Source organism: Heterodontus francisci, chromosome 31 (genome assembly GCF_036365525.1).
Source record: "Heterodontus francisci isolate sHetFra1 chromosome 31, sHetFra1.hap1, whole genome shotgun sequence".
Lineage (NCBI taxonomy): Eukaryota > Metazoa > Chordata > Chondrichthyes > Heterodontiformes > Heterodontidae > Heterodontus > Heterodontus francisci.
The window spans coordinates 52837351-52853577 of NC_090401.1; the positions used below are offsets into that span (position 1 = coordinate 52837351).

General features: G+C 41.7%; 1 protein-coding gene and 1 long non-coding RNA gene across 8 annotated transcripts in view; one reads left to right on the plus strand and one right to left on the minus strand.

The window, feature by feature from the left end:
* Nucleotides 1-16227, plus strand: part of ptprub (protein tyrosine phosphatase receptor type Ub) — an 833961-nt gene that overhangs the window by 248781 nt on the left and 568953 nt on the right. The gene's annotated exons all lie outside the window — the stretch shown is intronic.
* LOC137347268 (uncharacterized) overlaps nucleotides 1-16227 on the minus strand; it is a 52065-nt gene that overhangs the window by 35329 nt on the left and 509 nt on the right. The window contains exons 1-2 of one of the 2 annotated variants that reach the window (XR_010968914.1): nucleotides 4460-4867; nucleotides 4298-4377 (exon numbers count right to left, since the gene is read on the minus strand). This is a non-coding gene — a long non-coding RNA (uncharacterized lncRNA). Of the gene's footprint in view, nucleotides 1-4297; nucleotides 4378-4459; nucleotides 4868-16227 lie in introns of those variants that run through there. The other variant, XR_010968915.1, reaches the window with a different exon arrangement.

The window sequence follows — 16227 nt, forward strand, 5'->3', positions numbered from 1 at the left end:
TTCACCACATGGTTCAAGAAGGCAGCTCACCGCCACCTTCTCGTAGGCAACTAGGGATGGGCATAAAGTCTTAGCAATAATGCCCACATCCCAAGAATGTATTTTAAAACCGATGTTGGTTTCAAGCAGCATTGCTTGCTGTAAATCAGGACTGGGAATACTGGCTGATAGTCACCCTTTCCCTAGCTCCGGACCATTGAGACCAGTTACAGCATTTCTACCCTGTACAGGTTGAGGAAGTGGGGTTGAGCCACGAAAATTCCTTCTCTGTATGATTCAGTTCTCGATTTCACATTAGGCAATGCACTTATCAAAAGAACAATTGGATTTGTCATGTTCTCTGTATTTCTCCTCTCCAATTTAATCCTCCCATAACCTTCCCTTGAAGGTAATGATATATGCCAGATACCTCCATTAACCCTCTGGTACCTCACCTAAGAAGCTATTCGTCAGATACAAGCCTGGGTGTTGACATATCAGCAGGCTTTTTACTGCGGAGTCCATCACAACTGAGCCAGATTTTGCCGTCACTGGAAGTTTACTCTTGCTTTTACTTGCACTGAGTCAAAGGCAAGGCACCTTTCTTTTGGATAACAAAATAATTCAGAGGTGGATCCCTGGCTATTTTTCTACGATTATCCCTTGAACACTAAGAGCACCTCCCCAACTGAGATCAACTTAGTCTGAGTAGACCCACGACTAAAACTGTCACCTTCCTGGTGCATATGGCTCAGGACTAAACCACAGAACTTGAATGCATCCACCCACTGACCTATCAGAAGAGCCTGATACACTGCATCACTTTTTTTTAATGAGCTCCCTCATTTTTGTTCCCTTTGATTTTATATTCTTTCTCTTGTCCTATCTTTCTAACTCTTCCTCCTCTCTTCCTTTCTCTTTGCTCTCCTGCTCTATCTGTCCTTTTTTTTTTTTCCTCGTGCTCCCTCTTTCATGTACTACAAAGGCAGGAATGATAAATTGACTGTGTACTACTCAATCTTTTTCAGAATCGATGCTGCACCATAGGTCAATGAAAACCAGGCTGACCAATTTGTAATGTTTTTCTTTTAATATAAATCTCTCTTCTCCGTCAAGGCCTCCTGCCTATACAGGTACTCTGACATGTGAGGGGGAGGGGACATGTACTCCGTGCAGAGAATAGTAATTGAAGTACCTTCTCTCTGATATGGGCTCTTTTTGTATTGGCTGATCGAGAAATGAGAATCATGAGTCTCTGCAAGAAGCATATGTGGGTCCTAAGCCAGTGTCTTTGTCTGTAAATAAATTTAGTGCCTAGTGATTTATTGATTTGTGGAGCTCTCTTGGTTCAGTTCTGAAATTAAAATCTTCATTAACCCTTTAATCCATTTTTAGTTTTTTTTTGGGTGAGTGTGTGTGCGTGTGTAGTGAGAATTTGGAGATCTGCTGTTTTATTTAAATGTATATGCTCCAAAACAATGGGCTGGATTCTACATTGTGATATTAAACGCAGTGGCTCATTTAAATGACCAGCATGGACTGCCCCTCGCCCGCCCCCCCCCCCCGGCCCCGATGATGGGGAGATGGCGGGCGGTGCATCCCCGACAATGACGTCAGGCGCCAATATCATTGTTAACGGGCTTTGAGCCCTACTTTGCAATTTAAAATTTAAAGGGTAAATGTTTTAAAAATGTTTTAAATAATTTGATCCTGACCCTCTCCCATCTCTTCCCACCACCCCCCCCCCCCACCCCCAATAACCATAGAATTAAGTACCTTCCCTCTTCCCCTCCCTCCACCCTCAAAACCATTACCTGGTGCACCTGACCTCCCCCCTCCCTCCCCCCACCCAAAGTTCATAAACCTTAAACTTTACCCCTTCCCACCATCCCCCGGATCAATTAAATTACTCTGACGCTGCTTCCCCCTCTCGCGCACGGAGAAACTTACCTGCTGCCATCTCCCCACCAGTGTTCTGCCTCTGATCTCCGAACGGAGATCCAAAGGCACAGGAGTGCTGGTCACCGGCAGCAGTATCTGAGTGGCTTGGAAGGCGGTAGCTGGTAAGTAATTCATTTATTTGCATTTTTAAATTGCAAACTTTGCTCCCGTTGCTGAGTGTCGGGGGGCTGCCATGAGGCCTCACTGCCGCCAGCAATAGTGGGCTGGGCCTTTCCGGCGTCGAGGCCCAATGTGGGCCTCCCCCCGTCAGGATCCTGACATCGCGGGGCGGGGCTGTAAAATCCAGCCCAGTATGTCATTTCACTTCTGGAAAAGAGGGGTTTGAATTCAGATGTGACTGATGAAGTGTAAGTGCCTCTGGTAGCTCCCTCGTTAACTTATTTGTTAATTCAGGCATAAGCATACAGACCTGATGTGGAAAGCAAAAACTTGTGTATTTTGAGAGCTGGGGATATCTTCCAGCATTCAAAGGGTTAACTCGATGGATTTTCGGTATTTGTTCCCAGGCCGCACAATCAGCTTTGGCCTACGCTCCATATAAATATGCTGGTAGTGAGGAATTAAAGTTGAATTCATCAGAAGATCGTATTCTCCCTCGCCCCCAAGCCTACATATCTTGGTCCCACTCTATGACCTTTGCTATTGCCAATTCGCACAGTTCTAGTGTTCGGCCTTAGTTGATAGCCAGTATAATAGATTTCTCTATTTTGATCTATTTTGACATGCTATTTGTGCACTGGGAAGATTTAAAAAAAAACTCCTGCCATTGGTCATTTGGTTGCTGATTGTGTGTGAGCATTCCCAATGGAGATTGATGCACACCATGTTACTACTTCAACTGGATTCATTTTCATTTGGATCCAAGTAAATTGTTGGCCTTGGCTTGTTTCCTGGCTGCTAAATAGTTAGAATGCAGAGCTTGTTACCAGCTAGAGTGGTTGAGGTGAATACCACAGATACATGTAAGGGGAAGCTACGTAAGTACATGAGGAGAGAAAGGAATAGAAGACTATACTATTATGGTGGGAGGAGGCTCAGTGGAGCATAAAGGCCAGCATGTCCAGCTGGTCAAAACGGCCAGTTTCTGTGCTGTAATTTCTACGTTTATGTGGCTCCTTTATGCGGGAAACTGTATATCCACAAAAACAATTAGGCCTACAAGTTTGTTTCTGCAATAAGAAAGAATTTGCATTTATATCGAGTCAATCCTCTGGATCTCCCAAATAGTTTAGAACCAATGGATTACTTCTGAAAGTCTGTTGGTATATGGGCAAGTGCAGTTTGCATGCAGCAAGGCTCACAATGACCAGATAATCTGTTTTTGATGGCCCAGTTTGAGGCAGGAATGATAGCCAGCAGCCCCGTCTATTCTTTGGATAGAGTCATAGCCATTTATGGCACAGAAGGAGGCTATTCGGCCCATCGAATCCATGCCGGCTCTCCCTGGAGCTATTCTGTCAGTCCCACTGCCCAACTCAATCCCCTTAGCCCGACAAGTCTATTTCTCTCAAGTGGCCATCCAGCTTCCTCTGAATTCATTGCCTCCGCTTATCTCCATGGCATGGTTTAGATCGACCTCTGTTTAATACCTCATGTTAGAGATGGTGCTGCTGACAGTGCAGCACTCTCTCAGTACCACACTGAAGTTTTAGCCAAAGTTTATGTGCCCCAAGTCCTTGAGAGGGAACCCATACCCTACTAAGTTAGGGGGAGTGTTGCCAACTGAGCCAAATTTGCACTTCCGAGACAGAATTAGCAGTGGAAACATTGGAACCCAGCTCACGGACTACCAGTCTCTTAGAGTTCAAATTCTGTCAACACAAAAGCATCTTTATTCTGAAGGGTTGCAGCAGTGAATGCTTCTCAACTTGAGGGTGGGTTTTGACACACTTCTATTATTATACTGCAGTCATTGACCCTGTGGAGTGTGAAATAAAGTTAATACATTAATCAACACTTCAATAATTTCATGTACTGTTGCAATTAAAATCAGTGGATTTTATCACAGCTGGCAGCTGAGAAACTATACCTTGATTAACAAATCTTTTAATTAATTATTTTAAATGCAGCAAACACTGCCATGTCCCTATTGCAAAGTAGGATGTAACAAGCTCAATCGCAATTTCCAAATTAAAACTGCCAGCATTAAGTCGACAGAGAAATATGAGGAAGCACAATTTGTCCATTATGGTACATAATCAGAAATTGACAGTCAAAACTGACATTAATGGGTGGCAGTTTATAGTGAAATGAACTTGGGAGCAGGCCATGAATTGACCAATATCAATGAGTGGTATTATAAACTGAGCAGCATCCAGCCTATTAACTATAGCCGATATCGGCAAAAATGGCTCACCCGAACTTCGATCCTTAGTCTGTGTTGAGTTAGCTGATTTCACCTGCAGCAGTTTACCAAGGCATTGGTCTCTGTGTTACCTGGATTAGGAAATTTAAAGAAAAAAAAATCAGCCATGATTCTTATTCTTGATGTTATCCAGTGGCTGCCATTGGAAAGTACCTGTGTCTGGATGTCACAGCCAAGTCCATTCCTATTCTCCTTTAACATCCACTTATCAGCAGGAGTGACTGGACAGTGATCAGGAGCAAGAACCTGATCAGATTGTTGGGTTTTCTTTGGGGATGAGTCGTGACAGTGTGCAGCGACTTCCCGTTTCTGGACACATCATTTCCAGGGCAAGTGACTATAATGACAGCACTTCTGGCTCAGCCCTACTGGTGGGGCAGGCAATTCCCAGCCCTGGGCTGTGGGCTGGGAGGGGAGCTGGGAACGTAGCAGGGAGCCACGTTGGGACGGCTCCCAGGTGCAATCTCGCCACCGGGGAACTTTGCCAGCGGTGGGACTGTATGTGGAGTGACTGTCCGCTGAATGGAAGTGGGCAGCCAATTTAAAGAATTAATGACCCACTTAGAGTTGATTCCTCAGGGCCGCTGGCATTTTGCCGACAGTGGAGTAGTCACCCAACGTGTGGGGAGACTGCCAGCTTCATGGAGGCGCCCTCCCTCTGGCAGCCTGGGGGGCCATCAAAGCCGAAGGCTCCGTGGCCCAAGGACAGAGAAAGCTACCCCTGCAGTTCCAATGGCTATCTGGAGGGGCCTGCCTGCTTGGTCCGTCTGATCGTTAATTTAAAACTTATCTTTCCAAGGGCACCTGCATGTTGAGGCGCCCTGTCGATCCTCGACCTGATTGAGCAGTGCCCACGTCTACTGGTGGGGCTGCTGAGGCTCTAGAGTTGCCGGCCCAGAAGTCTGGCAGCGTCTACATCCCGCCCACCATCCTTAATTGGATGGCGAGGCCAGAGGTGGCCAAATAGGAGGCCGCCTCGGGAAAATAGCTGAGCCGGTCCCGCTGCCAAGTGCGGGCTCGGGACCATTTCATCCCAATGTCTGGGTCCCGAAGCCCACGGTAAAATCCTGCCCGTGGTGTCATGTCCTCCCACAAGGTTCAAACTTGCAGTAACTTGGTGCTTTTTAGGATTCTTGGAGTCTGTCATCTTTTCTGTGTAAGGTTCTCCAGCCACCTCCCTCCCCATCCCTGCTCCCTGCTCATGTCTCAGCCAAGCTCAGATGCAGCATCCCCACGGCAATCAGTTAAATCAGTGTAGGAATGGAACCTGGGATCGGCAAAGCTTTCCAACACCTGAGTGTCTCCGCGTGCCGGACGTATGTATGCTTTTGTATTGAAGAACGTTTATACTAACCACCTCTCTACCTCTCTCTCCTCCTTTTAAGATATTCGTTAAATACTGCATCTTGGTTCAAGATTTTGGTCACCTGTTCCTAATATCTGCTTATGTGACTTGGATTTTGTCTCATTGTCCCCCTGCAGTGTTTTACTCTGTTAAAGGGGTTATATGCAAGCTGTTGTGGAAAGTATGTTTTTCTTTATGCCTACCTTTTGTAAGAAGGATATGTATTCGTGCTGTCGATAGCTGGTATGAGAAAGGGATTGGTCAGTGCCTGAAGAAGAAACCTGGATCGGTTGTCAGTGCATGTACTTGATAGCTAGCAGAAATTTTGTTGGCTGCTGTCTCATGCATTTGTCGACACTTAATAATGTGTTACCCAGGGGAGCAATGGAAACATGCAGTAAGTGGAAACATCAATGACTATTGCAGAAATGAATGGGCAGGCGCTCTGGGAGTTCAGGCAAGCTTTAGTGAATACCAGCTATGCCAATCTCAAAGCTATTTAGCACTGCTCCTGCCTAAAGTGTTTTGTGTTTCTTAACTCTCTTTAATGCTCAATTTATGAATATCTTCAGGAAGCTTAATGAGGGCCCAATATGCAGCTTGCGAACTGAGTTTAATGTTGCACATTTATAGCATCAATATACAGCTGTCCCTTGCACTTTTATCAACCCGTTTGCAGAGCACGCTTGTGGACTAATGCATATGAGGCCAACCTAAGCAGTGCAGCTGGGGCAGGTGGGATCACACATGGTTCATCAGGTCCGATACTTATAAGGATTGCACACCTTTGGGTATCTTTAGTATTTTGTAATTGTCCGTAATGTTCTGTATAATCTTCGCTGTAATTAAAACTGGCCAAGAAATGAAAGAAGTAAGATGCCAAGGAATGAGCAAAGCTAAGTCTCCAACTGAAGTAAAATGCAAATATCTACATTGAAGTTTTGTTCACCTATGTCCTAGCCACGTCGGTGTGCGGCTATAATCCATTTGTGATGAGTTCTGATGAAAGATCACAGACCTGAAATGTTAACTCTGTCTCTCTCTCCACAGATGCTGCCTGCCCTGCTGAGTATTTCTAGCACTTTGTTTTTATTCCAATGCTTTCCTGGCTGGCCTCCAATTTTCCACCCTATATAAACTTGTGCTCATCCAAAACTCTGCTGCCCATAACTGATCTCAGTCCAAGTCTCATTCACCCATCATATCATCCCTGTTCTTGCTGACCCACATTGGCTCCCAGTCTGACAATGTCTCAAAATCCTCGTCCTTGCTTTCAAATCCCTCCATGGCCTTGCCCCTCCCTATCCCTGAAACCTCCTCCAGCCCTAAAAGCCTTTGAAATATCTGCGCTGCTCCAATTCTGACCTCTTGCGTATCGCCTATTTTAATCACTCCACCAGTGGTGGCCGTACTTTCAGCTACTTTCACCCTAAGCTCTGAAATTCCCTCCCTTAACTTCTTCAACTCTCTCTTCTCTTTTAAGATGGTCCTAAAAACCTATCTCTTTGTCCAAGCTTTTGGTTTCTATCCTAATATCTCCTATTGTGGCTCAGTATCAAAAATGGTTTTATTGATATTGCTCTTGATAAGTGCCTTGAGACAGTTTGCTATGTTAAAGGCACTATATCAATGCAGCTTGTTATGAGACAGATCCTGAGTTTAATCAGCGGTTAGACTAAGCCAATAGAAAATGGCTTTATTTCTGTTCAATTTTTTTTAATGGTTACACTGATCTTTGTGCAACAGACAAGTCTCAATCATTTTTTTGATATCGTAATGACACTGCCCCCCATAAGGCATATAATTCATAGTTTTATACATTTAGGTGCATTGCAGAATGTAGACTTTTGCTAGTATGGTGAATATTATTACCTATTGCTGGAGAGTTTCTATGTAGACTACAAATGAGCTTTGTGTTTTTTATTCAAAATGTGCAGAAATTTAAGTTTTGATAATTGACGTGTGGCTGATCTGTTGTACTGATTTAGAGCAGACTGTAGGACTGGGGAGGAGGGAACTTGACATTTGGGAGCTCTAGGGAAGAGGAAAATGGGGTTTAGTACATTTTGGGATTTGGAAGCATTGAGGATGAGCAAGATTTGTCATGTTGCAGTTCTAGAGAGGGCAGATCCTGGAAGATGGCAGTATTGGGGTGGGGGCAGTGTTATGGAGTGGGAGAGGGAGTTATCTTTTGGGTTTGATCATGCGATTAAGCTAGCACAGATGAATAATTAAATATTTGTATCAACAATAGTCTACTGATAATTCAAACTCTCTTTTCCTTTTAAATTATGAATTAACCAATAGTTTGTGTAATTCAATGTAAATAACGCAATGCCAAATTTAGTCCTGGAAAAGAATTATCAGATAATTTGAGAGAATTTGAAATAATAGAGATAGACTGTAATTGTTTCTGAGATCCTCTGTATAAAGAAAGCAAGCAGAGGGGTTGTAATCATATGCATCATTAGTTTCCCTGCCTCTTTCTCTGAGGTCTACTGAAGTAAAAAAATCAGTTGGAAATATTTTGGTGTGAAGGTTTTACTCAAAAAAAAAAATAAATCATTACTTAAATTTGAAAACCTGCTGGAAAATGAATTTGGGAATAGCAAGCTCACATGGTTGTAGCCTAAGCAAAGATATTTCCCAGTGTGAACAAGAGTAAACAGTTGATGTGATTACATGTATTTACAAATCATTTTAAAAGGCAAAGAAACTCAAAAATCCCATCACAGCTGAAGCAGATATACATTTCAAGTTGTACACTTTTTGTATAAATAAAATGCTCCGAAAGGGTGAGTCAGAGAATTCCTGAGTTGGAAACCAGCTATGGTTTGTGCCCGCTAGGCAGTTTAATTTTCTTTGTTTTGTCTTGATGGTGCCCATCTTGTACTTATGCTGCCAGCAGCACATGACAACATAAGGAGGCAAACAAATGTGCCTCTAGCAATATCCTGAATTTTCATAGCTCCTGAGAGCCACTGTTCGAGAGAGAGAGAGAGCAAAAATGTGACCCATTGCTGGTTCATTTGTGAAGGAAACTTCTAACTAGAGGCTCCAGACAGCATTTTTCCCCTCAAATTCAAATATTACTACATTTGAAATCAAATATCCACTGTAATAAATTTATCCTGGGGACTAAAATCCCCATTTTATTCCACTTTATGATATAAACTTCCTTAGCCTGCTAAATTGACTTCATGATGGTGAGGAAACCTTCACAGATTCCAACTAATTCATCTGCCTCTCCATTTTAATATCTCTAACCAAATAGATTGAAATGATGTTGATTTAAACCCCACCCAAACAAGGATTAATGTAATGTTGAATCTTTGGTTTATTAGAAATTCAATTTTGGGGGAAATGAACTTTTTAAGCAAATTGCATCAAAGAGGATTGCAGTAAAGAGTATTTCAGAGTGTGGCTGCCATCTTTAAATTGCAGCACTAAACTCGAGCTTGCTAAGAAAGCAAAACAAAAGACATCAACTTTTTTTCTGATGGAGAGTTTGCAAGATATTTGGAAGAATTGAATTCTGACAGTTATTACTTGTTGCCTACGGATTGATTTATTAGCCTTTTGAAGTCTCTGTCAGCACCATGCTGCAGAAAATAAACCTTTTTTTGTGGGAAATGCAAGATATCTTCAGTTTTTTTGTTTATCCTCCCCTCCTATAGGAGTTGACTGAGGTACAGCTCGAGAGACACCAGGTGCCCTTTGCATATCTGACCCACTCTTACTTGATGGTATCCTGGATTCCTTGTATTTGCTGAGTTAGCTAGTTTCAACTGCAATGGCTATGGAGGCAGAAGGGTATTGAAATTGGTTCAGCACCATTGCATTTAAGTTGGGGGAGAGGAGTGGTAGAAATCAGCCAAGGTTCCTATACCTGATTGCTATCCAAAGACTGTGCTGGATTGTGAATGATAGATGATGCACTGCATGGTGGAATAGACTGCCAAAACTATTTAGACTCATTCATGAAAATATATGGTACCTGAGGGCACATCGTGTCATACCCCAGAAAAAGTCAGTACATTCAGGGAAGGATGGGAGAAAATAGGAGGAACTAAAAGTCTGTTAAATCAGAGTTTTCATTTAACATGCTATTTGATGGTTACTAAAGCATTTCTGCACCCGGTGTTTAAAAATCTTTGAATATTTTTCTGTCTCAAAGTAATTTGTCCATTTCTTCAGTTCTACTTAATCTACTTCAAAATCCACATTAGAAATAGGGAGGTTTTGAATGAAATAAAAGCTCGTACATGTTTTGAAATTGCTTTGGATATTTGGAGAGATACTTTTTTGTCCCGTAAACACCTTTGTGTTAATATGTAATCGTCCTTGAGAAAGTACTTGGCTAGAATTTATGCCATCATCCTTTTTATTGTATGGCATCTCCAACATATTGACATTCCTGTGACTTTAGATTATCGTTATTTAACATCTTGTAAGCAGGAATGCAGGGCCATTTGGTTTATAAATCCTAGATTGTCAACCAACATCCACCTGGCAGAGGGATGACTGCAGATATTTCATTGTAGCCGTTTCAGGTTGGTCAGTTGAAATTTGAGATTAATAGATCAGTTGGGAAGTTGGATTCCAGTCACATACATTTTGGACATGTCAACAACAATTTGCATTTCTATTCTGACTTTAATATAGTAAACCCTCAAGGGCCTTCACAGAAGTGTAATCAGACACCATTTGACACTGAGCCAAAGAAGGAAACATGAGAACAGGTGACCAAAATCTGACAGGTAGTTTTTAAGGAGGATCTTAAATAGGGATAGAGAGAAAGAGGTGGAGAGGTTTTGGGAGGGAATTCTAGAGCTTGGGGTCAAGATAGTTGAAGTTGTGAAGGAAGTCAGGATGCACAAGAGGCAGGAATTGGAGGAATGCAGAATCCTCAGAAGATTGAAGCGCTGGAGGAGGTTACAGAAAAAGGGAGGCTAGTGCATTCCAGTTGGGTTGCGATACTGCAGGACGTCACGTCCTGGGGAAGTCCTATTAATTTTTGGAATGGGGTATTTGGTTGACTTTTTATTTTTGCCACACTGTTTCCTTACTGTTCAGGATTGAATAGGATGTTGAGATTGTGAACAGTCTGGTTCAGTCTGAGAGAATAGGAAGGGATTGTGATGGAATTGATAGCAGGGGTGTAGAATTGGTGGCTGGGGCATTAGTCTTCAAAATGTTTAGTTGGAGGAAATTGTCATCCAAGACCACAGAGACAGAATGGTGGGAATAAAATTCACTTAGCAAGCTGTAAATCATTTTGACTTGGACATATACCACCATCCCTTGATAAATAATAAACAAAGGTGTTCAAAGAAAATGTCAAAACACACTTTTTTAAGGGTACCCTGGAAACTCACTTAATTCCTGGAGAGTCCAGGGCAATCCTGGAGAGTTGGCAACTCTCCCCTGCAGCCCACCCTCCCCTCATCCACACCACAAACAACAACAGTCAGAACAGAGCATCCATATGTTTAATGCCCAGAGAAAATTATATCATGCTTTTGTTTGTTTTTCTTCAAAGAGCGCTGGGAAATGAGACAGCAGAGTCTTAAAGGTCTTTTAAAGCTGGAGGAGGGAAGAACATCTTTATTGCATTTAGGCAGGTTCAAATTTCAGGGACTTGGCAGACATTAAATTGAATTAATTGGAGCCTTGACTGTTCAGTGTTTCCCAGGTCATCCTTTGAAATAAATTGTTTACACTGTTTACATATGGGAGCTTTCTGCTTTGATTAAAGTCTTGATGATTTTGAGTGTTCAGGAGTCAGTGCTGAAAAATAAATGTTCGTTCTCAAGTAATGTTTCCTGCAGGTTAATTGAGAATGTTCTAAAATAAGAGGAGCATTTTGAACGCCATCACTTGCTGTGGTGCTTTTAAATTATCCCAGCAGTTGCACCATCCCTATAAAGGCCATTGAAAGCGTGCCCAGACATTTCTTTTCAGTCCTATTGAAAAGACAAATCTTAAAACAACTAATTTGTCTCAACTATTATTGTCTTTCCTGTCTGGTCCATGTGCTGGATTCAACTACCATTGGCCCCATACGGCTGGCAGCAGTATCTCTGTTGAACAGTGTTCAATTGTCTAATAAGATACTAGATTATTGACAGTGCAGAGCTACTAATGCTTACTGATCCTGTTGGTTGTAAAAGGCAATTACTTAGCAACTATTTCATCTTGAGTATGTTTCTAAATTAAATGGTGAAATTTCACTTTTAAATCTTTCCAATTGGGCAATTCCTTGCATTGTGCCACAATTTTCCCAGTTGTAAATTCCTCTTGCACAATGGGCTTTGGCTACTCTTTGTTTACTAGATGAGGGCAGCCATGCTGCTTGTATGAACTTTGGGATGTTTTCTATGTTAAAAGTGCTATATCAATGCAAGTTGTTTTGTAGACAGTGATTTTTAAAAAAAAAATTCTTGAGAATGTGGGCCATCCTTTGTTGCCTTGAGAAGGTGGTGATGGGCTTTCTTTTTCAACCACTAAAAGCGGTTTAATGCAAGGGCTGTCAACCATGTTGGTGTGGGACTGGAGTCACATGTAGGGCATTGATGAACCAGTTAGATCGTTGTAGAAACCTAACAGCTTTATGGTCACTTACTGATACCAACTTTTTATTTACAGATTCTCACCTTTTCATGGTATTTGAACATGTGTTCTCTGGATTATTAGTCCATGCCTCTGGATTGCTAGTCCAGTAACATTCCTTTACACTGTTGTACCCTGTCAGTTGATAATTTGATCACAGCTTGTACCACAGTCAACCCCAATCCTGTAACCTGGTTGATTTGTCCCTCCTTAGCTCAGTGCAGAAGGTCATATGTACCAACCCAACCTCTGTCCCATCCCGTTCCTTAGTGTTAGCAACTCAGCAAAGACTACGATCAAACCTGGGAACTTAGAATCTGTATTGCTCAGTGCCATGCCTGGTGGTTCTATTACCCAGTACCCACTGAACTGTCAACATGGGCAAGATATTTTATAGGTTATAGGACAACTAAATACACTTTTTTTTCCAATCAAATAGAAATGTGAAGCACCAAATAATTCGGCAAATACTGTCTGCAGTGCAGTGCACAAATATAATGTGCAGTGTTCACACTGGGTTAATTACCCATTTCAAGAAGCATCTTCTGAACAAAAAAAATCTCTCGATTGGAAAATTCTGGTTGTCTTAGTCCTATTGAATCCTTTCAGGTTTGAGTTATGATGTGCCTATTGTGAGTTTCACATTAGAGTCTACTCCAGCAAAGAATATCCCGAAACTCAGAAACTTAACTGTGATTCCTTGCTGTTTTTAACCTGTTGGAGAGTCAGAATCATCCATCCTGGACTATTTCCAGCAATTTCTTTCCAGGTGAAAGCCAGTAAAGCCTCATTATCGTATGATTGCTTCTTGGACACATGTTGATGGGAAAACCGAGTTTATTAATATTGTAATGCAAAAATACACACCACTTTTTAAAGCACTCAGTTTAATGTTACATCTCTATAGAAACTGATGATGCATTTCTGTCTCCATAGCTTCACTATATTTTTATATTACCAGCCAATCAATCACATTGGAAAAAGCATTATTTATTCAGAATGGAGGGACAATCTGCTGTTTATACCTTCAGACCTATTAGCAATTCAAAACAGCACCTTATTATGTGTATTGTGATAATGTAACGGGCTAGGGGGAGATTGTGATATGATGTACCTTTCTGACCTAACTCCTAGTGCATGTTATCTTACATAATTTATCATTGGAATTATTCAAAATCTTTTTGGTCTATTTTGGGAATTTTTCAGTCATTTTTCTTTACGACAGGGTATTGTGCCACTTTGTGGTACTGTCACTACAGATGCATTGGAACACAATTTGTACTAAGTTGTGCAACCACGGAGGAAGAATTGCTCTGATCACTATTTGTAGCTACATTAGAAATGCTTTTGTGAAGATTTCTGGCTTGCATTTCTAGGAAAATTATAAATGTGTCACCAAAAAAAAAGTTGTGTTCACGATTCTGCTAGAAATACTGATTAGAAATCTTCATAAATGCCTTTACAATACAAGTTCAGAACTGACGTCAGGCAGCACTTCTTTATGCAAAGAATGGTCAAAACCTTGGACTAGTTTTCAGAGTGGGTCAATGGAGCCAAAAACCTTCAAGATGTAGTTAAATTCTGTAAACCGGGATTATAGATTCCTTTTGAAAGGATGAGCTAGAGGGGCTGAATGGCCACCTTCATCTATTATGATCTCTCTCACCTGTGGCCCTGACAAACCTAATGCTGCACGATACTGTGGGGCCGAACTACTGGGTATATGTGTGAGATGAACATTTTTTTAAAAAGGTAAATAAAAGGCTTTTGAATAAGCACAAGGATATACATTCTGTTTTTAAAAAAAAATGCTATTGTTTTCAAATCCTTTTACGGCCTCACCCCTCTCTAACTCTGTAATCATCTTCAGCCCCACGATCCTCCAAGCTAGCCACGCTCATCTAATTCTGACCTCTTGACCATCCTGGATTTTCATCTCTCCACCATTGGTGGCCGTGCCTTCAACTGCCTCGACCTTAAGCTCTGGAATTCCCTCGGTAAACCTCTCCGTTCTTCGCCTCTCTAACTCTCTTTCCTCCTTTAAGATGCTCCTTAAAAATATAGCTTTTTGATTAAGCTTTTAACCACTTACCCTAATATCTCCTTATGTGGATCATTGTCAAAGTTTGCGTATAATGTGCCTGTGAAATGCCTTGGGATGTTTTATTACTTAAAGGTGCTACATAAGTACATGTTTTTTTTGTAAGAGTAGCCCTTGAGCAGGTTATGGTGGAACATTGTGGTCTTTAAAAAGAACTCGCAAGTCCTCCTGAAGTGTCAAGAATTAGCAGCAAATCCAACTTGTTCAGTACCTTTAAGATGGGTTATTACTCAAGCTGATATATAAAACATTTATGCAATTTTCATGGAACTGGGAATTTTATAATGAAGTATGCGCATGATATGACTTGTCGAGATTGAGTAATAATGCTGTAACATCATCTAGGGGTTACAATGGCATTATGAGGGACAAAAGCGAAGTTTACATAGCCCTTTGGATGTTGCACCAACTCAGATGAAATCACAGCCTTACACTCTCCATCTACAATCTCTAAAGAAGGCCCAAGTGAAAGAGTGAAAAGTAGAGGTCTTAAGATGCTCTGGTGATCTCAATGCGGAATAACAGCTCCTATTGTACGGCAGCTGTAGTAATGGACTTATTTTAGCTGTTCCTAAAGCAAAGATCTAGGAATAATAAAGGAACTCTACATTTGCAAGTTGACATTGGGTTCCTGTATTCCAGGGTATGCCCTTTGTGAGGCTACCTCCATAGATGTAGAGGGATACGCAGACCCAGAGTGCAAATGGGTGGCATTTACTTCTGAGAATCAAAGAATTATAGAATCGCACAGAAGAAGGCTATTCGGCCTACCATACCTGTGCCGGCTCTTTCAAAGAGCTATTGAAGTCATCTTAGTCCCCTGCTCTTTCTCTATTGCCCTGACAATTTTTCCTGTTCAAACATTTATTCAGTTCAACTTTCATTTTGAAAGTTTCTATTGAATTTGCTTCCACCACTCTTTTTCTGGCAATGAATTCCAGATCATCATAACTTGCGCTAAAAAATTATTTTCATCTGTCTTCTGGTTCTTGTGTTTAAGACGCTGGCCTTAACTTGATGGCAAATTAGTAAGCTTGTATTTTTCTGGGTCTTTGGAGCTGCTGGTTTGTTCACCCGTGCGTGCACCTAAGTCTCTTTGCATCTGGCTGCTCTCCTACTGTGTGCATATGTGAGAGTCAGTTTATGCCATTGACTATTGATGTTGGGAATATAATTAGGACTAATACCTGCTGTTACACAACAGAGGGTGCCACTTGGGCATAACAGTTGACGTTTTCCCATCTTTTAAATATGTTTACCCCCAAAGGTGTAACTGCACAAATATGCACAGCAGGTGTGATGCTGCAGATGAAGCCACAAACCGCCCCTTGGGTTACAATCATGACCTTGAGTACAAATCACTGTCAGCAGCTTATTCTCTGCCACTTGTTGTAATCGTTGGGCAGCAATTTAAAACTCTGCTCGGGTGCAATTGAAAACTGTATAATTAGGGTTCCCAACCCTTGGGGATTGGCCTGGATTCTCCAGGAATTCAAGATTAATCTTATGAGCAAACCCTGGAGGAAAAATCATGGAGACATTGAAAAAAGTTGTTTTATTTTCATTTGCTTTTAATTTGTTTTCTTTCATCATAATATTGGAGATGGTGATGGGGATCAGGTCGTTTTGACTGGGCGGGGCAGTTGGGGTTCATGTCACGCAGCCTCCAGGAATATGTTGGTTGATGACCCCGTGCATCATGCATGTAGGTATGAATGAGTGTTGCATCACTTGCATCCACATGCATGATAAATGCACTTTCTGATATATTACTGAGAAGGAAGGTGCTGGCTTTGATGCTTGGACTGTGTGGGTTAATTGATCTCTGCCAAGACAGAATTGGTCTCAAACTGTTTGGTTTCC